Source organism: Neomonachus schauinslandi, chromosome 15 (genome assembly GCF_002201575.2).
Source record: "Neomonachus schauinslandi chromosome 15, ASM220157v2, whole genome shotgun sequence".
Lineage (NCBI taxonomy): Eukaryota > Metazoa > Chordata > Mammalia > Carnivora > Phocidae > Neomonachus > Neomonachus schauinslandi.
The window spans coordinates 18,072,832-18,098,197 of NC_058417.1; the positions used below are offsets into that span (position 1 = coordinate 18,072,832).

A 25,366-nucleotide genomic window follows, 5' to 3' on the forward strand; every position below is an offset into this window, starting at 1 on the left:
AGTGATTTTCCATGAATTATCTTAAAGCTTTTCCTTCCACCCATCACATATGACTGGTTGTCCTTGTAGAATTTATTCCTGTCAAATTTATTTTGCGGATTCCTGCCTGTCATTCCTGGCTACCATTATCTTTCAGTTCCAGTTTCAGTTATCCAATGCTTTGGCTATCCCTCCCAGATTTGTGTCATTTAAAAAGTCTGTTCCATAGGTCATCAATGACTTTATCCAAGTTATTAACAGGACAGAAGAGATCTCTGCAACAGATACAACACTAGAAATTACTTATGAGCCTGACCTCCAATTATTATTGAATTACTTATTTAATGAACTATAATCACTCAGTTTATTTCTTCATCTTGTCCACAAGAAATCAGACACTCATCAAATTGCCTTCCTGAAAATGAAGCATTACTGTTACCTACCAACCTGTCTAAAAACTATACCAAACTTCTTTATGAATACCATGACTTCTTTATAAATTCATCTTAGTGATCACTACTTCTTTTCTTAGGTGTTCATGAAACTCTTAAATGGTACATTCTACTATTTAAACAGCATGAGGACTCTATTCTTACGTTGATTGAAAATTTGGTAAAACAATTAAGAATTATAATTTTTAGGTTTTCAATAGCTTGAACTGTCATTCGCAATTATTGCTTAAAAAACACCTACCCAGTGCTCCCTTTAGCAGCACATATACTAAAACTGGAACATAACAGAGATTAGCACAGCCCCGACACGCAAATTCGCGAAATGTCCCATATTAAAAAAAAACAAAAAAACCAAAAAACCCAAACCCAAACCCAATCCAAAACATTGCCTAAAAATCCACATAAAGGTAAAATAGGAAGGAAACTGGGTATAGTATTAATTCAGACTATTAAAAATATTTTTTTTTCTATTCAATACCACTTCTATAACTAGACTAGAAGACAAAAATGTCAAATAGCAAGGGAGGAAAATTTTGGACCACACAATGTGTTTCATTGTCAATGTCTCTTGAGACTTCCTTAATGTAGAATAGTTACTTAGCATTCCTTTGTCTTTTAGTAACACTGCCATTTTTTTTTTTTAAGATTTTATTTATTCATGAGAGACAGAGAGAGAGAGAGAGAGAGGCAGAGGGAGAAGCAGGCTCCCCGCAGAGCAGGGAGCCCGATGCGGGACTCGATCCCAGGACCCTGGGATCACGATCTGAGCCAAAGGCAGATGCTTAACCGACTGAGCCACCCAGGCGTCCCATAACACTGCCATTTTTGTAGCTGCTCCTCGATTTGGGTTTGTGGTGTTTTCTCATGATTAGATGCAGGTCAGGCATTTTTTTTTTTTTTAAGATTTATTTATTTATTTATTTGAGAGAGCGAGAATGAGAGAGAGAGAGTACATGAGAGGGGGGAGGGTTAGAGGGAGAAGCAGACTCCCTGCTGAGCAGGGAGCCCAATGCGGGACTCGATCCCGGGACTCCAGGATCATGACCTGAGCCGAAGGCAGTCGCTTAACCAACTGAGCCACCCAGGCGCCCCAGGCATTTTTTTTTTAAGAATTTTTTTATTTATTCATTTGAGACAGAGAGATACATAGAGAGAGAGAGAGAGCAGGAGCAGTGGGGAGAGGCAGAGGAAGACGGAGAAGCAGACTCCCTGCTGAGCAGGGAGCCCAACGCAGGGCTCGATCCCAGGACCTGGAGATCATGACCTGAGCTGAAGGCAGACGCTTAACCATCTGAGCCACCCAGGCGCCCCACAGGTCAGGCATTTTTTTTTTTTTTTAAAGATTTTATTTATTTATTTGACAGAGAGAGAGATAGCGAGAGCAGGAACACAAGCAGAGGGAGTGGGAGAGGGAGAAGCAGGCTTCCCGCGGAGCAGGGAGCCCGATGCGGGGCTCGATCCCAGGACCCCAGGATCATGACCTGAGCCGAAGGCAGACGCTTAACGACTGAGCCACCCAGGAGCCCCAGGTCAGGCATTTTTAACAGGAAGAACTCAGAAGTGAGGTCTTCTCGGGCGCCTGGGTGGCTCAGTTGGTTGAGCGACTGCCTTCGGCTCAGGTCATGATCCTGGAGTCCCGGGATCGAGTCCCGCATTGGGCTCCCTGCTCGGCAGGGAGCCTGCTTCTGCCTCTGACCCTCCCCCCTCTCATGTGCTCTCTCTCTCTCATTCTGTCTCAAATAAATAAATAAAATCTTTAAAAATAAATAAATAAATAAAATAAAAAAAAAAGAAGTGAGGTCTTCTCAGTGAATATATTATGAGGCACATGATGTCAATTTTCCCCATTTCTGGTGATTAACTTTGATCACTTGGATGAGGTGTCTGTCAGGTGGCCACACTGCAAAATTACTTTTTTCCCTTGGTAATTGTATAACTGTTCTATACCTCATCAGACTTTGACCCATGGCCTTTAGCATCCATTGAGGATTTTTGCCTGAGTCAACTATTACTATGACGGTTGCCAAATGGTAGCTTAATAATTTTAACATCTCCAAATAGCTAGTCTGCACAATAAATATTTGTTTTAAAAAAATGAGTAAATTGATTTAACACAAGGTCCTTTCCCCAGGCCTCATACAGCAATACTTCCTAACTTCTGACTTCTTACTGGTCTTGACTCTACTGTGGTGAGGAGAGCTGCTCTACGATAAACCTAATCCTGGCCCAAGGTTAGTACTGTGCCTTGCAATGTTGTAAGGTAAAATTCACAAAGCAGCATTTTATTTTATTATTCATGCAAAAGCCAGTCATGCCTGTGGCTGGTAACAATATAACTCTAATGAATGTGAATGGCTGTGCAGTAATTTCACGCCATGTTGAGTTTGTTCTCTCTTAACTTGAGGTAGCAGATGCTTTAGTTCAGCTCAAACAGTACCACAGAACACAGATAAGTGTGGAAGCCTGTTACACAGGAATTCTATTTTTTTTGTTACTGAAAGGCTTGCTGTGCTTAGTTCTTCTGTGGCTGCAATACCCTGGTTATTCCAACTGTACTTGTTAATGAAGCTCCAGCTGTAGAAATGATGAACAAAATTTAGGGCAACTTGCCTTGTTATAGAAAAAAAGGTGCCATCCCTTGGTCTACAATTCACTTACTGGTCACTTTCTCTACTAAATACTGGAAGCCTTATATAAAACAGTGCATCTGTCATTTTACTTCATTATCTTCATGGGCAATCAAGTTACACTAAATACAGTTTTAAGGGTTGTGAAAAAAGAATCCTTTCTTACATCTGCCTGGAGTACATCAATCCTCTACACTGAGAATACCAGTTCAACTGTTTTTTAAACAGCCAGAAGAATCCACAAGCCATTCTTCAGAGAAATATAGTCAGCCAAAAGAGTACAAAACCAAATAGGAAGCTTTTTAGATCTGGTGTGGTTGTTTTGTTTGTAGAGCTTTCTTAATCCCAGGAAACTCTGACCACTGCCACAAATCTGCTTAAATTACTGACAAGTAGAAGGGTTAGAATGAAACAAGAATGAAGCTTATTGGGGATACATTCCCAGGCACTAGAACCTAACATTACAACAGCTTTAAATTAGTATAACTACTAAGCAAGATCTCCATGAAATTACATGCTCCACATTCATTTTATGTGAAGAATCTTTTCCCCACATGGGTTAGCAGTTTTAAAGTTCATGTTTCTGATACAGGTTTTTAACTATTCCAAGCAAATAAATAATTTATAATGAGAATGTTTCACTCGGATTGAGAAAATCAGGTTCTTCTAATTCTATTCACATAAACTTGTAATCAGCAATCTTCTATTTTTTGCTATACACACTACAATTACTACGTCAACTGTACCAATACAGTACGTATCTCAGTAACAGAACCTCTTAACTAGACACTAAATATTTAGATTATTGCCTTCGTGTTCATTTTGATATTCATTTCCTTAAAAGTTATTTTTACTCGTATTTAGATTAAGTCAGCTTGAGAAAACAATCGCAAACTATGAGGTAAAATTTTTGACAACAAATCTAAAAAAATGTATCTTATTTGTACCTTAGTCCCTGTTACATGTTCAAGGACACTACAGGTTAAGGAATAAAGAATTTATTTTTACGTCTCTTTGGTCTTTCTAACCAAAATTTTAACAGGCTACAGTTTGTGTACTTTGACATAATTTATAGAGTTGCACACCGTTCAGAGGAATAAATTTTCTAGGCTTCCCTGCCTCCACCCAAAGACACATGAAAAAAGATTCTCATAGTTAGGTAATTTGTTCCATCAGTTGGGGTTTTCTGATGTTTGGTTTTTCTTTTGTATTTATCCAAATTTGGTATTTGCTGAGTTAGCTCTATATATAAGAAAGAGATCCTTGTCCTTTTTTTCAAGATACTTCTACTAAACTGATCTTCAGATTTGTTAATCTGATATTACAAGGAAAAAAGACTAAACCAAAGCAGTGAAATGGTTCATTCTTTTTCTCATATCCTCACATTCCACTATTGACCAGAAGAATCAAAACATCTACATTTACTTGAAAGAGTTAAATATGAACTTAAACATCCTCTGACTCTGTTGTTTAAACAAGTGTAAAGAGCAATGATCCTAGCAGGTGAGACATCACTGGGCCATTCTGATCTGTAGTGAGATCCCCAGGGGTGCTGATAAGGGAGGAGAAATAAGACACAGGCAAATCATCCAATATCAGGCTGGCATATTTATTTTCAAATACTTGTTACCAATGAATAAGATCTAACTTTTAAGACCTCAATTCCCCATCAATTATCATTGGTTAAGTTAAAATATAGGCACAAAATCCTCTTATACTAATTATTGTTGACCTGAGAACAATTTTGTTCCTTAGACAGCCATGAATTAATAATTAGTTTCATCCTTGCTGCAGATGCTGGGAAAGACACAGAGACTTACTCCTCAGTCACTGTCAAATATCTTTGTGAGGAGTATGACTTGCTGCAGGAAAGTTGCCACACTGTCTTCAATAGGGATTTTCTCATGTTCGAGGGTGAACATGACACAGCCTAGCCTGCCAACTCTAGGAAGTTTTCATAGCCACTAGCCACAGTCTTCTCCTAGAAACAGACCCATGAATATTGTATGGGAAGGAGAACCACCTGCAATGAAAGACAGGTTTCTTTCCTTTTTTTTTTTTTTTAAGATTTTAATTATTTATTTGACAGAGATAGACAGAGAGCCCAAGTAGGCAGAGAGGCAGGAAGAGGGAGAGGGAGAAGCAGGCTCCCTGCTGAGCAGGGAGCCCGATGTGGGGCTCGATCCCAGGACCCTGGGATCGTGACCTGAGCCGAAGGCAGACACTTAACTGACTGAGCCACCCAGGCGCCCCTGAAAGACAGATTTCTGTACAAAGATACAAAGGAAAAAATTCACAACTGCACCTTCTTCTTACATTTTAACAATTTATGGCAAAAGAAGTTATAAAGGATAAAAAAAAAAAGATGTCACACAAAAAAGTGCTTGCTTTTAATCCCACTGATGACTTCCTGAAAGATGTGTATTCAGTAATAGGAATACTGAGAAATATAAAGTTTTTTTTTTTTTTAAAGAATGGCAATTTTTGTTGCACAATGGGTTTACAAATATAGAAGACACCAAATGAAAGAATGGTTTTGACGGTGTTGAAAAATTGTAATGAATTTAGAAAAGCAAAGTTCACATCATTGGAAAAAAATTTGTGTTTAATTGCTTATTATTTAATATTTTAGTGGCTAAGCTAATATTTTAATTACTTAACATAAAATTTAAGTCCTCATATGCTGTTAGTTAAAAGCAAACTGAACATACCAACATACCAGTAAAATTTAATTTTTGAAATAAAAAGGAAAATCTGAATATGGCTTGGAATCATGGTTATAAATCAAATGTCCATATTTTCTAGGAATGTATACTTAAGTATATATAGATGAAATGACATGAGAGTTAAGATTTGTCTTAAAATACTTCATCAAGAATGATTGTTGAAACAAATGAAGCAAATGCTGGTAATTATTGAATCTGGTGATCAGTATAATGAGGTCAAACTATTCAAAAATACAGAAAATGTATGTTTGAAAAATTTCAAAATTAAAACATTGAAATAAAAAAATTCAAGACACTATTTATAACATAAAAATATCTGGTATCTGGGATTAAAGCTAACAAAAGCTAAGTAAGCAACACTTCTACATAAAAATACTAAAAAACATTATCAAGAGAAATTAAAGACAAATAAATGGAGAGACATACCATATTCATGGACTAGAAAACTCAATATTGGGGCGCCTGGGTGGCTCAGATGGTTAAGCATCTGCCTTCGGCTCAGGTCATGATCCCAGGGTCCTGGGATAGAGCCCCACATAGGGCTCCTGGCTCAGCGGGGAGCCTGCTTCTCCCTCTCCCTCTGCCTCTCTCCCTGCTCATGCTTTCTCTCTCTCTCTATCTCTGCGTCTCAAATGAATAAATAAAATCTTAAAAAAAAAAAAAAAGAAAACTCAATATTATAAAAATTTCAACTCTCCCCAAACTGATTTATAGGTTCAGTGAAATACCAACCAAAACCCCAAAAGGTTTTCTTTTTGTGGAACTACACACGTCAGTTCTAAAGTCTTTACGGAAATGCAAATAAGCCATGGACTGCTAAAACACTCTTGAAGAAGGTGGCAAAAATTGCTATACTACATATGAAAACTTAACATAAAGCTACAATAGTTTAGATAACATAATTTTGGAGCAAGACCAAAGAAATAGAAATATGACCCCCAAACAGATTCTCACATATACAGACACCTGGCTTGTCATAAAGGTGTCTTTGTAGATAGGAAGGCTGTACCATAAGCTATTGTTTCTCAGCTTCAAACCCATCTGTGTGAACACAACTCTATAAATATTGGGGCTATGACTCTGCAAACCACATTTTGGTTTTGCTAACTAGTTCCATGTTAGGCTTTGCCAACAGGGTGCTTTAGAGAAGACTACAAGGCTGGAGGAGGTAAAGGGGACTTGCCCCTTCCTGTGAGCTTCCTGCCTGTCTCTTGTTTCTGTGTCACCCTAGCAACACTTCTTCACTCCCAGCAGTGGCAATGCCTTCCTGTAACTGCAGCTGAGCCCAGTTTATAGTTTTCCCATTTGCAGAAGCAGCCTCACTGCATCCTCCACCCCAGATACCAGCACCAGTGAGCTTGTATCCTCTCCTTAGATATCTGAATTTCTACTGCATGGGGTTCTAAGTCTTAATAATTCCAACCTCTTCATGATACTCCTCTAGCCATAGCTAGAGGTAGCTATTACTTCCATGATACCTTAGTGTTTCTCTTGTCTTTTTAATTACCTACAACTTTAAACTTTACAAACAACTTTACAGCTAATTAGCATTCCCCCCAACTTTAAAAACTCTGTTTAAATAACTGGTATGGTTTCTTTCTCCTCATTGGACCCTGACAGATACAACATTCTTTTCAATGCATGGTATGGAACAACTAGATACCCATACGGAAAATCAGAATGAATCTTCACCCCTACTTCACTCCATACACAAATTCCAGGTGGATTGTAGATGTAAATGTGAAAAGCAAAATCATTCAGCTTTTAGAAGAGAACATGCAGTAGAATATCTTCAAGATACTGGGGCAGGGAAAGATTTCAATAGGACACAAAAAGCACAAATCAGAATGCAAAAGAAAAATTCATGTATCTGACTACTTTAAAATCAAGAGCTTCTTTTCATTATCTGTACATTGTTAAGAGTAAAAATGCAAGTCATGCAGAAGACATTTGTACCACACATATAAGGAATAAAGTGCTTATCCAGATACACGCAGAATTCATACATATCAATTTTTAAAAAGGGACAGAATAGGCATTTTACAAAAAAGGATAATCCAAACAGCCAATAAACATATGAAAAGGACCTTAACCTTATTAGTCATTTGGGAAATGAAAATTAAAACCATAATGAGAAAGTACTATATAACCACCAGAATGGCTAATAATAAAAGGTAGACAATACCAAATTTTTAGTGAAGATGTAGTACAATGTAATTCTTAGAGACTGCTAGTAGGAATGTAAATTGGTACAATCGCTATGGAAGACAGATTGGCTTTATATACTAAAATGAAGATATGAATACAGTGTGACCCAGCAATCTGACCACAAGGTATATACCCCAAAGGAATGTGCACACCTATCACTAAACATATGAGTGTGTTCACAGTAATATTTTTAATGCTCTTAAAACTGGAAACAATCCAAATATCCATGACAGAACAAATTAACAAATTGTTGTCTATTCATATAATAGAAAACTCTATAGTGATTAAAATGAACTACTGCTACGTTCAACAACATACATGAATCTCATACCCCTGATTTTGAACAAAAGAAACCAGTCACAAATAATGTAAGATTTCATTTCCATAATATTAAAAATATAAGCAAAGCTGAACTCTATTTTTTAGGGATGTATACTTAGGAGATAGAAACTATTCAGAAAGGAAGTAGTTACCATAAAATCAGGATAGGGGTTATCTCGGAGAGGTGATGATGGGGGAGACCAGAAGGGACTTCTGTGTGCTAGTGATGGCCTATTTCTTATATGAATGGTGGATATAGAAGTGTGTACTTTGTGATAAATCACTGAACTATATATTTTATTTTGTGTACATTTCTATATTTCTATTATTATAGAACTAAAAAGGTAAAGACAAATTTCTCAGTTAAAATTGAGCATAAAAAGGCACTTCACGTTGAAATTTGTATGATGAGTAATTTTCAAAGAGGACAATTCTTTTTATTATTTTTTGTAAAAATACACATCTATACCAGCCCAATGAATTCTGTCATATATTTCCTTGTGCCACTGATCTATTTTGTAGCAAGGAGTATACATACTATCTTTCTTATGTTTTGGTAGAATTCCAAAGGAATTTGCTTACTTAAAAAAATAAACGTTTTCTTCATCATTACACAAGAATATGCTATTAAGAAACATTCCACAGGAGAGTGCTGTCAGCAGAATTATAGCAGAACTACAGTCCCACCCCTAACCTAATCACAATCTCCTAACTTCTTCCATTGTAAAGCAAACTGCTGAAGCAGCTACAATATATAGATGTGCTTCAGGTTTTTAATTAGTTAGCCTTTTAAAAATAACCAAAACCAAAAATACTGCAAATACAAAGCTGGAGGCAGGACTTCCAGCTGTGGCACACTGAAGAGGTCAGCAAATCCTTTCCCCTCAAAACAATTATAAAACTAGACAAAAATGTCAAAGAAAACCATTTCAGGACTCCAGAAAACAACCAAAGTCAAACAACAAATTCAAAACTGTTTATTTATGAAAAATTATGGAGTAAGAACAATGAGAGTCAGTGGTGTTACCGCTTGGCTGCTCCTTACCCCCATGTAAGCACAGTCCATGTAGTAGTTGGCCATGAAAACCAGCAACTTCACTGCCTGAGGTTGCTGATGTGATCTCAAGTGGAGGATGAAAACCCCACACTAAGTAGCACTGACCATAAAAGCATTAAACTCAACTGGAGAATAAAAGAGAAAGCTCTGCAAGTCTGAGGTTGCTACCCCAGTTGGAACATAAATCCAGAAATTTAACAAGGAGATTCTGGAAATGAGAGCCACAGTGGGCTAGGTAAACTCTCCACATATTCCTGGCTAACTGGAGGCTGCTTATGTACTCAGAGCTGACCTGAGAGGGCCTAAGCTCTGCACATACCCATGGCTGATTGAGAGGCTTCCCACATGTTAAGGGAAGAACTGAGAGGCTCAGCAGAAAATAAAAGTTGGGGCATAGTTGAAAACTAGATGAGCTCCCTAACATACTCACAAAGGAGAGAAGCTTTACTGGCGCAAGATGTTTGAGCACAATCACTAGCTTTAACCAATCACTAGCTGACCACCAAGCTACACAGACAAAAGGGCAGCCCAAGAAGGCCTGGCTAAAAATTAAAATAATTTTTAAAAACCTGAGCAGATACGACTGTCTGTACCCCATGGGGGAGAAAGACTGTGCACATTAAGCCCAGTCAAGTCACTTAAATATAAGCAAACATACACAATAACACCAATATGTCAATAATGACAACCCTCAGGTGGGAGGGAGGCTGGGGAGGAATCAGATCCAGAGTTGTTACATTATTAAATATGTCCAGTTTTTAACAAAAAAATTACAAGATATATAAACAAACAGTAAAATGTGACTCATAACCAGGGGAAGAAGCAGTCAATAGAAATAGTTTCTGAGTGAGCCCAGATGTTGTATTCAGTAACAGTTCAAAAGCAGCTATTATAAATATGTACGAAGAATTAAAGGAAATCATGTTTAAAGAATTAAAAAAATGGTGATAATGACAACAAATAGGATATCACAATATAGAAACAAACAAAAAAGAAATCAAATTCTGGAGTTTAAAAGTACAGTATTAGAAATGAAAAATTCAGTAGATTGGCCCAATAGTGGATCTAAAATAGTGTAAGAATCAGTAAACTTAAAAGATCGATCAACAGAAATTATACAATCTCAAGAACAGAGAGGAAAGTCTGAAGAAAAATGAACAGAGCCTCAGAGACCTATGCAATAACACTGAGTGTACTACCATACATCTAATGGGAGTACCAGGAGAAAAGGTGAAAGAAAGGGGCAGAAAAAAATACCTGAAGAAATAATGGTTTAAAATTTCCCAAATCTGTTGATAATGTACAGATCCCACAAGCTCAAAAGTCCCATATAGGATAGACACAAGAGTTCTGTACCTAGACATGTCAGAGTCAAAGATGTATCAAGTCAAAGAAACTCTTGAAAATAATGAGGAAAAACAATAGAATTGTTGACTAGTGACTTCCCATCAGATGCAATGGAGGACAGAAGGCAGTGGAATGCCATATTTGCAGTGGTGGTGGTGGGCAGGCAAAAATTCTATATCCAACAAAAAAAGACCCTATCCTTCAAAAATAAAGGCAAAATGAAAACATTCCAAAATAAGTAATGGCGGACAGAATTTGTTGTCAGCAGATTTGCCTTACAGGAAATAACCCCAGATGTAACTCAAATCCACAAGAAGAAATGAAAAACTAGAAATGGCAAATACATGGGTAAATAGAGGAATATACATTTTTATTTTTTATTTTAATTCCAGTACAGTTAACACACATTGTTATATTAGTTTCAGGTATACAATACAGTGATTAAAAAATTCTATACATTACTCAGTGCTCAGTATAATAAGAGTATTCTTTAATCCCCATCACCTATTTCACCCACCTCACCTCTGGTAACTATCAATTTGTTCTCCATAGTCAAGAGTCTTGTTTCTTGGTTTGTTTCTCTCCTCCCCCCCCACCCTTTGCTTGTTTGTTTCTTAAATTCCACAGATGAGTGAAATCATATGGTATTTGTCTTCCTCCAACTGACTTATTTCACTTAGCATGATACTCCCTAGATCCACCCATGTCGTTGCAAATGGCAAAATTTAATTCTTTTTTATGGCTGAATAATATTATATTAGAAATACATATACATATATGGAATATTATTTCAGCCATAAAAAAAATTAGTCATAAAAAATACACACGCTACACTTTATCCATTCATCTATTAATGGACATGGGCTGCTTTCATAATTTGGCTATTGTAAATAATGCATGCTGTAATAAACATAGGAGTGCATGTATCCCTTTGAATTAGTGCTTTTATATTTTTTAGGTAAATACCCAGCAGTTCAATTACTAGATCATAGGGTAATTCCATTTTTAACTTTTTGAAGAACCTCCATACTGTTTTCCACAGTGGCTGCACCAGTTTGCACGCCTACCAACAGTGCAAGAGGAACCGGTTCCTTTTTCTCCCCATCCTCACCAACGCTTGCTGTTTCTTGTGCTTTTGATTTTCGCCATTCTGATAGATGTGAGCAGATATCTCACTGTAGTTCTGATTTGCATTTCCCTGATGATGGGTGATGTTGAGCATCTTTTCATGTGTCTGTTGGCCATCTGTATGTCTTTTTTTTTTTTTTTTTAAGATTTTATTCATCCATTTGAGAGAGAGACAGAGACAGAGAGAGAGTGAGACAGGGAGCACGCCTGAGCAGGGAGCAGCAGAGGGGGAGGGAGAGGGACAAGCAGACTCCACACGGAGGACAGAGCCCAATGTGGAGCTGGATCCCAGGACCCCGGGATCATGACTTGAGATGAAACCAAGAGTTGGACGTTTAAACAACCGAGCCACCCCATCTGTATGTCTTCTTTGGAGAAATGTCTGTTTACGTCTTCTGCCCATTTTTAATTGGATTATTTATTTTTGAATGTTGAGTTGTATAAGTTCCTTATATATTTTGGATACTAACCCTTTACCAGAAATGTCATTTGCAAGTATCTTCTCCCATTCAGTAGGTTGTCTTTTAGTTCTGTTGACTGTGTCCTTTGCTATGCAGATTTTTAATTCTGATATAGTCCCAACAGTTTATCTTTGCTTTGTTTCCCTTGCCTCAAGACACATATTTAGAAAAAAGTTGATATGTCCAATGTCAGAGAAATTACTGCCTGTACTCTCTTCCAGGATTTTTATAGTTTCAGGTATCATATTTAGGTCCTTAATCCACTTTGAATTTCTTTGTGTATGGTACAGGCCAGTGGTCCAGTTCTCCCAACACCATTTGTTGGAAAGGCTGTCTTTTTCTCATTGCATCCTCTTTCCTCCTTCGTCAAAGATTAATTGACCATATAAACATTGGTTTATATTTGGGCTTTCTGTTCTATTCCACTGATCTATGTGCCTACTTTTGTGCCAGTACCATTCTGTTTTGATTACTACAGGTTTGTAGTATAACTTGAAATCTGGAATTGTGATACCTCCAGATTTTTCTTTTTCAAGATTTTTTTTGGCTATTTGGGGTTTTCTGTGGTTCCATACAAATGTTAGGATTTGTCTGTTGTAGTTCTGTGAAAAATGTTGTTGGTATTTTGGTAGGGATTACATTAAATCTGCAGATTGCTCTAGGTAGTATGGACATTTTACCAATATTTGTTCTTCCAATCCATGAGTATGGAATATCTTTCCACTTGTCTGTGTTGTCTTCAGTATCTTTCTTCAATGTTTTATAGTTTTCAGAGTACAGGTCTTTCACCTCCTTGGTTGTTTATTCCAAAGTATTTTATTATCTTTATTAAAATTGTAAATGGAATTGCTTTCTTAATTTCTGTTTCTGTTGCTTCGTTATTGGTATATAAAAATGTTGCAATTTCTGTACAATAATTTTGTATCCTGCAACTGTACTGAATTCATTTATCAGTTCTAGTAGTTTTTTGGAGGGGTCTTTAGGGTTTTCTATAAAGTATCATGTTGTCTGCAAACAGTTATACTTCTTCTTTACCAATTTGGATGCCTTTTATTCCTTCCTCTAGTCTGACTGCTGTGACTAAGACCTCTAGTACTATGTTAAATAATAGTGGTGAGAGTGGACACCCCCATCTTGTTCCTGACCTTCGAGGAAATGCATGATGTTAGTGTGGGTTTTTTAATAGCTTTTATTTTGTTGAAGTATATTCCCTCTAATCTTACATCATTGAGGGTTTTTTTTTAAATCATGAATGGATACTGTACTTTTGTCAAATGCTTTTTCTCCATCTATTGAAATGATCATACGGTTTTTATTATGTGATGTGTCACACTGATTGCAAATATTGAACCACCCTTGAATCCCAGGAATAAATCACACTTGATTGTGGTGAATGTTCTTTTTCATGTATTGTTAGATTCAGTTTGCCAATATTTTAACGATTTTTGCATCTATGTTCATCAGAGATATCAGAGTTAGTTCCTTTTTTTTTTTGTAATGTCTTTATCTGATTTTGGTATCAGAGTAATGCTGGCTTCATAGAATGAATTAGAAGAGTTTTCCTTCCTCTTTGATTTTTTGGAATAGTTTAAGAAGAATGGTATTAAGTCCTCTTTAAATGTTTGGTAGAATTCACCTGTGAAGCTGTATGGCCCTGAACTTTTGTTTGCTGGGAGTTTTTTGCTTACTGGTTCAATTTCACTGCTGGTAATCAGTCTGTTCAAATTTTCTATTTCTTTCTAATTCAGTTTTGGGAAATTATATGTTTCTAGGAATTTATCCATTTCTTCTAGGTTGTCCAATTTGTTGGCATATAATTTTACATAACAGTCTCCTACAATCTTTTGTATTTCTGTGGTGTCAGCTGTTATTTTTCCCCTTTCATTTCTGACTTTGTTTTTTTAGTTACCCCCCCCCCCCAGATGAGTCCTGCTAAAGGTTTTTTGATTTTGTTGATCATTTCAAAAAACCAGCTCCTGGTTTCATTGATCTATTCCACTGTTTTTTTGGTTTTTTTTAGTTTCTATTTTGCTTATTCCTGCTCTAATCTTTATTATTTCCTTCCTTCTGCTGGTTTTGGGTTTTGCCTGTTGTTCTTTTTCTAGTTCCCTTAGATGTAAGATTAGGTTGTTTATTTAGGATTTTTCTTGCTTCTTGAGGTATAGGTCTATATCTCTATAAACTTTCCTCTTAGAACAGCTTTTGCTGTATCCCAAGGATTTTTAGACTATTTTGTTTTCATTTTCATTTGCCTCCATGTATTTTTTTTATTTTGTCTTTGATTTCTTGGTTGACCCAGTCATTGTTTAGTAGCATGTTATTTAACATTTGTGTATTTCCAGGTTTTTCCATGTATTTTCCTGCTTTCCAGGTATTTTTCTTGTGGATGATTTTAGTTTCATAGTGTGGTCAGAAAAAATGCATGATATGACTTCAGTCTTTTTGAATTTGTTGAGACTTATTTTGTGGCTTAACATATGATCTATTCTGGAGAATGTTCCATGTCTGCTTGAAAAGAATGTGTATTCTGCTGTTTTAGGATGACTGTTCTGAATATATCTGTTAGATCCATCTGGTCCAATGTGTCATTAAAAGCCACTGTCTCCTTGTTGATTTTCTGCTTGGATGATCTATCCATTGATGTAAATGGGTGTTAAAGTCCCCTACTACTATTTGTATTACTTCAAATATTTCTTGTTATTAACTGCTTTATATATCTGGATGCTCCCATGTTGGGTGCATATTTACAACTGTTAGATCTTCTTGCTGGATTGTACCATTTATGATTATATAATATCCTTCTTTGTCCATTGTTACAGCCTTTGTTTTAAAGTCTATTTTGGGGGGCACCTGGGCGGCTCAGTGGCTAAGCGTTTGCCTCTGGCTCAGGCCATGACCCCAGGGTCCTGGGACTGAGCCCCCATCAGGCTCCCTGCTCTGTGAGGAGCCTGCTCTCCCTCCTCCCGGCTCCTGCTCGATCTCTCTGTCTCTCTCTCTCAAGTAAATAAATAAAATCTTTTTCAAAAAAATAGTCTATTCTGTCTGGGGTGCCTGGGTGGCTAGTATCTGCCTTTGGCTCAAGTCATGATCCCAGGGTCTTGGGATCGAGCCCCACATCAGGCTCCCTGCTCATCAGGGAGCCTGCTTCTCCCTCTCCCTCTGCCTGTTGCTCCCCCTGCTTGTGCTCTCTGTCAAATGAACAAATAAAATCTTAAAAAAAACTAAGTCTATTTTGTCTGATATTAGTATTGCTACTCTGGCTTTCTTTTCACTTCTATTTGCATGATAAACGATTCTCCATGCCTTCACTTCCAGTCTGCATGTCTCTTTAGGTCTGAAACAAGTCTCTTGTAGGCTAGAAGAATATATTGTTGGTTTTTTAACATACATAAATTATACATATTTATAAATATTTTAATATATTACATTGTATAAATGTATGTATATATTATATATGTCATGTAATATATATAACAATAATAACACAAAGGGGTAAGGAAATTGAGCTATATTAGAGCAAAATTACTGAATTTTATGAAAATTAAGATAGTATTAATCCGAAATAGACTGTTCAGAAGTTAAGATGCATACTATAATCCTTAGAACAATCAAGGAGAAAATAACTAAAAACTAAAAGAGGATTAAAAAAATAAAGAGATGAGGGGAGAGGAGCAAGTTGGTGGAGGAGTAGGAGACCTGGATTTAGTCTGGTTCCAGGAATTCAGCTAGATAGGGATCAAACCATTCTGAATACCTACGAACTCAACAGGAGATCGAAGAAAAGAATAGCAACAACCCTCTGAACAGAAAAGCGACCACTTTCTGGAAGGTAGGACGTGCAGAGAAGTGAATCCGAGGCGATATTTGGGAAGACAGACGGCGGGGGAGGGGGCCTCCGTCAGCTGCTTCTGGCAAGTGATAGAGCCGCGGAGCACAAAATCGGAACTTTTAGAAGTTGGCTCTGCTGAGGGACGTCACTCCAGTGGCTAACCAGGGGGTGGAACCCTCTCTGGGACAGTGTGGTCTCAGGACCCTTGGGGTCACAGGAAGATCGGGGGTGCGTGAGTGCAGCATAGCTCCCAGGTTATCGGAGCAGGGAAGCCAGCTGCAGAGACGGAGCCGAGGAGTGGGCTCGCAGCTCAGGGTTGCCATAAACCATGATCCACGGCACAGATGGGCCACTGCTCTTCCAGCAGGGACCCAACGGAGCCGAGGAGTGGGCTCGCAGCTCAGGGTTGCCATAAACCATGATCCACGGCACAGATGGGCCACTGCTCTTCCAGCAGGGACCCAACAAGTGGCAGATCCGGCGAGACTCCCTTTCCTCCCCTGGGAGGAGCAGCGTGGTAGCGCACCGCAGGGATCTGCTGGGTTTGGAGATTCCACATGAGGTCATGTGCCAGAGATAGAAACGCTCAGTCACAGGCCGGATGAGCACAGAGTGCGGCTGAGACCGGGGAGACTGCTTTTCTCTGGGGGCTCACTGAGGAGTGGGGTCCGAGTTCTCGGTTTCTCCAGGGCGGAGACTGGGAGGCTGCCATTTTCACTCTCGGCCTCCAAAGCTGTACGGAAAGCTCGCAGGGAACAAAAGCTCCCGAGAGCAAACCCGAGCAGATTACTTAGCCCGGACCGGCAAGGGCAGGTCAATTCCACCTCCGGCAAAGACATTTGGGAACCACGGCAACAGGCCCCTCAGCAAAAACAGTCAGCCAAGACCAAGTTTACCAATCAATGAGAACGGCAGAACTCCAGCGTTAGGGGAATAATGCACACAGAATCCATGGCTTTTTTACCATGATTCTTTAGTCTTTCAAAGTTAATTTCTTTTTTTTAACTGTCTTTTTTTTTTTTGAATTTTTCTTTTTCCCTTTTTCAACCAACATCCTATCAATCCCTTTTTTAAAAAACATTTTTATTTTTCATTTTTTGAGTCATATTCTATCCCTTCATAGTAGTTACCCTTATTTTTGGCATATATATATAAGTTGTTCTCTCTTTAAAATTTTGAGACAGTTTCTTCTAACAGATCAAAATATACCCTAAATCTGTAGTGTATGGCTTTGTTCTTCTCTCCTGCCTGATCACATTCTCTCCTTTTTTTTTTTAAATCCTCTTTCTTTTTTCAAACAACTTCTTATCAATTCCTTTCATAAAATTTTTTATACTTTTCATCTTTACAGTCATATTCCATCCCTTCATCATATCAACCCTTATTTTTGTACATATATAAGTTGTTCTTTCTTTAAAATTTTGGGAGGCACTTTCTTCTAACCGACCAAAATACACCCCAAATCTAGTGTGTGGCACTGATCTATATACCAGCCTGATCATATTTGATCATATTCTGTTTTTTTTTGTTTTGTTCTGTTTTTGTTTGTTTTTATCTTTTTCTTTTTTCTTACTTTTTTTTTTTTCTTTCTTTCCCTTTCTTTTCCCCTGGCTTCAGGTCTTTTCTGATTTGTTTAGAGTATATTTTCTGGGGACGTGGTTACCCTGTTAGCATTTTGTTCTCTCATTCATTTATTCTCCTCTGGGCAAAATGACAAGATGGAAAAAATCACCTCAACAAAAAGAACAAGAGGTAGTACCGACTGCCAGGGACCTACTCAATACGGACATTAGTACGATGTTGGAACTAGAGTTCAGAATCATGACTTTAAAGATACTAGCTGGGCTGGAAAAAAGCATGGAAGTTATTAGAGAAATCCTTTCTGGAGAAATAAAAGAACTAAAATCTAACCAAGTCGAAATAAAAAAGGCTATTAATGAGGTGCAATAAAAAATGGGGGCACTAACTGCTAGGATAAATGAGGCAGAAGAGTGAATCAGTGATATAGAAGACCAAATGATGGAAAATAAAGAAGCTGAGAAAAAGAGATAAACAACTACTGGATCATGAGGGCAGAATTCGAGAGATAAGCGATACCATAAGACGAAACAACATTAGAATAATTGGGATCCCAGAAGAAGAAAGAGAGAGAGGGGCAGAAGGTATATTGGAGCAAATTATAGCAGAGAACGCCCCTAATTTGGGGAAGGAAACAGGCATCAAAATCCAGAAGGCACAGAGAACCCCTCTCAAAATCAATAAAAATAGGTCAACACCCCGACATCTAATAGTAAAACTTACAAGTCTCAGAGACAAAGAGAAAATCCTGAAAGCAGCTTGGGACAAGAAATATGTAACCTACAATGGTAGAAACATTAGATTGGCAACAGACCTATCCACAGAGACCTGGCAGGCCACAAAGGACTGGCATGATATATTCAGAGCACTAAACGAGAAAAATATGCAGCCAAGAATACTATATCCAGCTAGGCTGTCACTGAAAATAGAAGGAGAGATAAAAAGCTTCCAGGACAAACAAAAACTAAAGGAATTTGTAAACACGAAACCAGCCCTACAAGAAATATTGAAAGGGGTCCTCTAAGCAAAGAGAGACCCTAAAAGCAATATAGACCAGAAAGGAACACAGACAATATACAGTAACAGTCACCTTACAGGCAATACAATGGCACTAAATTCATATCTTTCAATAGTTACCCTGAATGTGAATGGGCTAAATGCCCGAATCAAAAGACACAGGCTATCACATTGGATAAAAAAACAAGACCCATCGATATGCTGTCTGCTAGAGACTCATTTTAGACCCCAGATTGAAAGTGAGGCGGTGGAAAACCATTTACCATGCTAATGGACACCAAAAGAAAGCTGGGGTGGCAATCCTTATATCAGACAAATTAGATTTTAAACCAAAGACTGTAATAAGAGATGAGGAAGGACACTATATCCTACTTAAAGGGTCTATCCAACAAGAAGATCTAACAATTGTAAATATCTATGCCCCTAACATGGGAACGGCCAATTATAAGAGGCAATTAATAACAAAAGCAAAGAAACACATCGACAACAATACAATAATAATGGGGGACTTTAACACCCCCCTCACTGAAATGGACAGATCGTCTAAGCAAAAGATCAACAAGGAAATAAAGACTTTAAATGACACACTGGACCAAATGGACTTCACAGATATATACAGAACATTCCATCCCAAAGCAAAACTTGATCAAAACTCTTCAGAGTATAGGGATAGAGGGTACATACCTCAATATCATAAAAGCCATCAATGAAAAACCCACAGCGAATATCATTCTCAATGGGGAAAAACTGAGAGCTTTCCCCCTAAGGTCAGGAACGTGGCAGGGATGTCCATTATCACCACTGCTATTCAACATAGTATTAGAAGTCCTAGCCACAGCAATCAGACAAAGAAATCAAAGGCATCCAAATCGGCAAAGAAGAAGTCAAACTCTCACTCTTTGCAGATGATATGATACCTTCTGTGGAAAACCCAAAAGTCTCCACCCCAAAACCGCTAGAACTCATACAGGAATTCAGTAAAGTGGCAGGATATAAAATCAATGCACAGAAATCAGTGGCATTCCGGGCGCCTGGGTGGCTCAGATGGTTAAGCGTCTGCCTTTGGCTCAGGTCATGATCTCAGGGTCCTGGGATCGAGTCCCACATCGGGCTCCCTGCTCCTTGGGAGCCTGCTTCTCCCTCTGCCTCTCTCTGTCTGTAATGAATAAATAAATAAAATCTTTATAAAAAAAAAAAAAAGAAAGAAATCAGTGGCATTCCTATACACCAACAACAAGACAGAAGAAAGAGAAGTTAAGGAGTCAATCCCATTTACAAGTGCACCCAAAACCATAAGATACCTAGGAGTAAATCTAACCAAAGAATCTGTACTCAGAAAACTATAAAATACTCATGAAACAAATTAAGGAAGACACGAAGAAATGGAAAAACGTTCCATGCTCATGGATTGGAAGAACAAATATTGTGAAGATGTCAATGCTACCTAGAGCAATCTACACATTCAATGCAATCCCCATCAAAATACCATCAACTTTTTTCAAAGAAATGGAACAAATAATCCTGAAATTTGTATGGAACCAGAAAAGACCTGGAATAGCCAGAGGAATGTTGAAAAAGAAAAGCAAAGCTGGCGGCATCACAATTCCGGACTTCCAGCTCTATTACAAAGCTCTCATCATCAAGACAGTATGGTACTGGCACAAAAACAGACACATAGATCAATGGAACAGAATAGACAGCCCAGAAATGGACCCTCAACTCTGTGGTCAACTCATCTTCGACAAAGCAGGAAAGAATGTCCAATGGAAAAAAGACAGTCTCTCAACAAATGGTGTTGGGAAAATTGGACAGCCACATGCAGAAGAATGAAACTGGACCATTTCCTTACACCACACACAAAAATAGACTCCAAATGGTTGAAAGACCTCAATGTGAGACAGGAGTCCATCAAAATCCTAAAGGAGAACACAGGCAGCAACCTCTTTGACCTCAGCCGCAGCAACTTCCTCCTAGAAGCATTGCCAAAGGCAAGGGAAGCAAGGGCAAAAGTGAACTATTGGGACTTCATCAAGATAAAAAGCTTTTGCACAGCAAAGGAAACAGTCAACAAAACCAAAAGACAACAGACAGAATGGGAGAAGATATTTGCAAATGACATATCAGATAAAGCGCTAGTATCCAAAATCTATAAAGAACTTATGAAACTCAACACCCAAAGAACAAATGATCCAATCAAGAAATGGGCAGAAGACATGAACAGAAACATTTGGAAATGTACCTCTGAAACAAATAATACATTATATGTTAACATTCTTCTTTGGAAACATTCCAAAGAAGACATCCAAATGGCCAAAAGACACAGAAAAAGTGCTCAACATCGTCTGGCATCAGGGAAATCCAAATCAAAACCTCAGTGAGATATCACCTCACACCAGTCAGAATGGCTAAAATTAACAAGTCAGGAAACGACAGATGTTGGTGGGAATGCGGAGAAAGGGGAACCCTCCTACACTGTTGGTGGGAATGCAAGCTGGTGCAGCCACTCTGGAAAACAGTAGGGAGGTTCATCAGAAAGTTGAAAATAGAGCTACCATACGATCCAGCAATTGCACTACTGGGTATTTACCCCAAAGACACAAATGTAGGGATACGAAGGGGTACGTGCACCCTGGTGTTTATAGTAGCAATGTCCACAATAGCGAAACTGTGGAAAGAGCCAAGATGTCCATCGACAGATAAATGGATAAAGAAGATGTGATACACACACACACACACACACAGAGGAATATTATGCAGCCATCAAAAGGAATGAAATCTTGCCATTTGCAACAACGTGGATGAACTGGAGGGTGTTATGCTGAGCGCAATAAGTCAATCAGAGAAAGACATGTATCATATGACGTCACTGATATGAGGAATTCTTAATCTCAGAAAACAAACTGAGGGTTGCTGGAGTGGTGGGGGGTGGGAGGGATGGGGTGGCTGGGTGATAGACATTGGAGAGGGTATCTGCTATGGTGAGCGCTGTGAGTTGTGTAAGACTGTTGAATCACAGACCTGTACCTCTGAAACAAATAATACATTATATGTTAAAAAAAAAAAAAAAAAGAAGATAGCAGGAGGGGAAAAATGAAGGGGGGGAATCAGAGGGGGAGACGAACCATGAGAGACGATGGACTCTGAAAAACAAACTGTGGGTTCTAGAGGGGAGGGGGGTGGGGGGATGGGTTAGCCTGGTGATGGGTATTAAAGAGGGCACGTTCTGCATGGAGCACTGGGTGTTATATGCAAACAATGGAACACTACATCAAAAACTAATGATGTAATGTATGGTGATTAACATAACATAAAGAGATGAATTAAAATGGTTAACTAAGAACGTTTAACATAAAAGAAGAAATATAATTTTGAAATATAAATTTAACAAAAGAAATAAGAATGCAGAAAAAGAAATGTGAGATATATAGAAAGCAAACAGCAAAATGGCAAATGTAAATTCAATTATATCAATAATTACACTAAATGTGAATGGACTAAACACTTCAGTCAAAAGGCAGAGATTGTCCAACTTAATTTTAAAAAAGCAGATTCAACTACATGCTATCTACAAAAGACATACTTTATATTCAAAAATAGACATAGGTTAGAAGTTAAAGAATAGAAAAGATATGCCATACAAATAGTGGCAATAAGAGAGCTGGAGAAGGTATATTAATATAAAGGCAGGAAAGATTTTAAGAAAAGAAATATTATTGTACACAATAAGGGACATTTCATAATGGTAGAAGAGTCAATATATCAGAAGACACAACAATTATCAATGTATACATACTTAAAAATAGAGCCCCAAAATTCACAAAGCAAAACTTGACAGAAAAGAAGAAGTAGACAATTCAACAATTATATTTGGAGGTTTTAATACTCTACTCTCAAAACCAGAACAACTAAATATAAATTAAGCAAGGATAGAAAAGATTTAAATAACATCAACTAATTTGACCTGAGTGACATTTATAGAACACTGTACCCAATGAGAATAGAATACCTATTTTTCTCCAAGCACACTGAGAACCTTCTCTAGAAAAGTCCAAATGCTAGGTCATAAAACAAGTCTCAATAAACGGAAAGGATTGAAATCCAAGTATGTTTTGTTAGCCAACAACAGAATTACAAATAATAGAAAGAAAATTGGGAAATCCTCAAATATTAGGACATTAAACAAAACATTTCTAAATAATCCATGGGTCAACATAGAATTCACAAGGGATATTAGAAAATATTTCAAGTTGAATGAAAATTAAAACACAATACTTAAAAATTTATTGGATTCAGTGCTTAGAGGAAAAATTATACCTTTAAACAGCTATATAGGAAATAAAGGATTCCAGACAGTAATATATGAGCTTCTACCTAAAGAGTATTAGAAAAAGAGTAAATTAAACCCAAAGCAAGCAAAAGGAAGTAATAAAATCAGAATGGAAACAATAAAATAACAAATCAAGAAAATCAATGAAATAAAAAGATGGTTCTTTGAGAGAGAAAAAAATCGAGGGGTGCCTGGGTGGCTCAGTTGGTTAAGTGACTGCCTTTGGCTCAGTTCATGATCCAGGGTCCTGGGATCGAGCCCTATATCAGGCTCCCTGCTCCGCAGGAGGCCTGCTTCTCCCTCTCCCACTCCCCCTGCTTGTGTTCCCTCTCTCACTGTCTCTGTCAATAAAAAAAATCTTTTTTAAAAATTGATAAACCTTTAGCTAAACTGATCAAGAACAAAGACACAAACTGACAAAATCAGGAATATAAAAGGGGACATCACTATTTGAGCCTACACAAATTAAAAGGACCATAAGGGAATGTGAAAAACAACTTTGTGCTAACAAATCAGGAAACTTATATGAAATAGAAAAAGTCTGAGAGATACAAATCACTGAAAAAAAATCTCAAGAACAGAAAATCAGACAAACCTAGAACAAGAAATTGAATCAGTAATTCAACATATTCTCTCAATGAATACCCCAGGTCCAGATGGCATCATTAATCAGTTATATCAAACATTTAAAGAACAGTACCAATGTTTCACAAATTCTTCCAGAAGCTGAAAAGAGACAACTTCTCAATTCATTCTGCGGCCAAAGTCAGACAATGACATCACAAGAGATGAAAATTACAATTCAATATCCTTCATGACTATAGATGGAAAATCCATAAACAAATGAATAGAAAATCAAATCCAACAACATAAAATCGAACCCATGATAAAAACATTCAACAAACTAGAAATAGAAGGGAACTTCTTCAATGTGACAAAGTGCATCTATGAAAAACATAGAGCTAATAAATATCTTATTTCACAATAAAAGATTGACTACTTCCCCCTAAGATCAGAAACAAGATAAAGATGTCTATTAAAATTTTACTAGAGGTCCTGTCAGTGGAAAAATGCCAAAAAAGAGAAAAAATTAAAGGCACCTAAACTGAACAGGAAAAAATAAACTGGTTTTATTTGTAGATAACATGATTCTCTATCTAGAAAATCCTAAGGAACACACACACACACTACTGGAACTAATAAACAGGTTTATCAGGGTTGCAGGATACAAGATCATGACATAAAACTCATTGTTTTTCTATATACCAGTAAAGAAAAATCTAAGGATGTAATTAAAAATTCACAACAGAATAAAAAAGAATACATAGAGACTAAATTTAATGGAAGTATAAGATGTATATACTGCAAACTGCAAAATAATGCTGAGATAAATTAGAGAAGATTTAAATATACCAAACATTTCATATTCATGAATTGGAAAATTCAATGTTAAGATGGCAATTCTCCCCATAGTGACCTAGAGATTCAATGCAGTCTCAGTTAAAACTGGGATCCTCATAGATCACTGATGGGAATGTAAAATGAAATAGCCACTTTGGAAAACAGGCTGGCAGTTTCTTAAAAAGTTAAAATAAACGTACCATATGACCCAGCAACTTCACTCTTATATATTTACACAAGGGAAATGAAAACATTTGTTCATGGGACGCCTGAGTGGCTCAGTTGGTTAAGTGTCTGCCTTCAGCCCAGGTCCTAGGATACAGCCCTATGTCAGGCTCCCTGCTCAGTGGGGAGCCTGCTTCTCCTATTCCCTCCTATTCCCTCTGCCAATTCCCTCTGCTTGTGCTCTCTCTCTCACAAATAAATAAATAAAATCTAAAAAAAAAACAACATTTGTTCACACAAAGACATGTCAATATTCATAGCACTATTATAGCCAAAAACTGGGGTGAAAGCCACCAACCAGTGAATGGATAAACAAACTGTGGTCTACCTATACAACAGAATAAAAAGGAACAAACTACTACTTATTAACGCATGGATAAACTTCAAAAACATTATGCTAAGGGAAAGATGCTAGACACAAAGACCACATAGTACATGATACCATTTATAAGAAATTTTTGGAAAAGACAAATTTATAGAGACAGAAAGCATTTCAGTGACCATTTAAGTTTGGAATTGAATGGGGGATTGACTGTAAAGTGTTAAATCTCTCTTGGGGATGATGAAATGCCCTAAAATTGGGTTGTGGTGATAAATGCGTAAATTTCCTAAAAATCACTGAATTACATATAGTAGTCCCCCTTTATCCACAGTTTCACTTACCTGTGGTCAACTGCTGTCTG

General features: G+C 37.5%; 1 protein-coding gene and 1 pseudogene across 1 annotated transcript in view; one reads left to right on the forward strand and one right to left on the reverse strand.

Moving 5' to 3' along the window:
* NLK (nemo like kinase) overlaps nucleotides 1-25,366 on the reverse strand; it is a 169,197-nt gene that overhangs the window by 70,453 nt on the left and 73,378 nt on the right. The gene's annotated exons all lie outside the window — the stretch shown is intronic.
* LOC123326769 lies at nucleotides 676-768 on the forward strand (annotated as a pseudogene).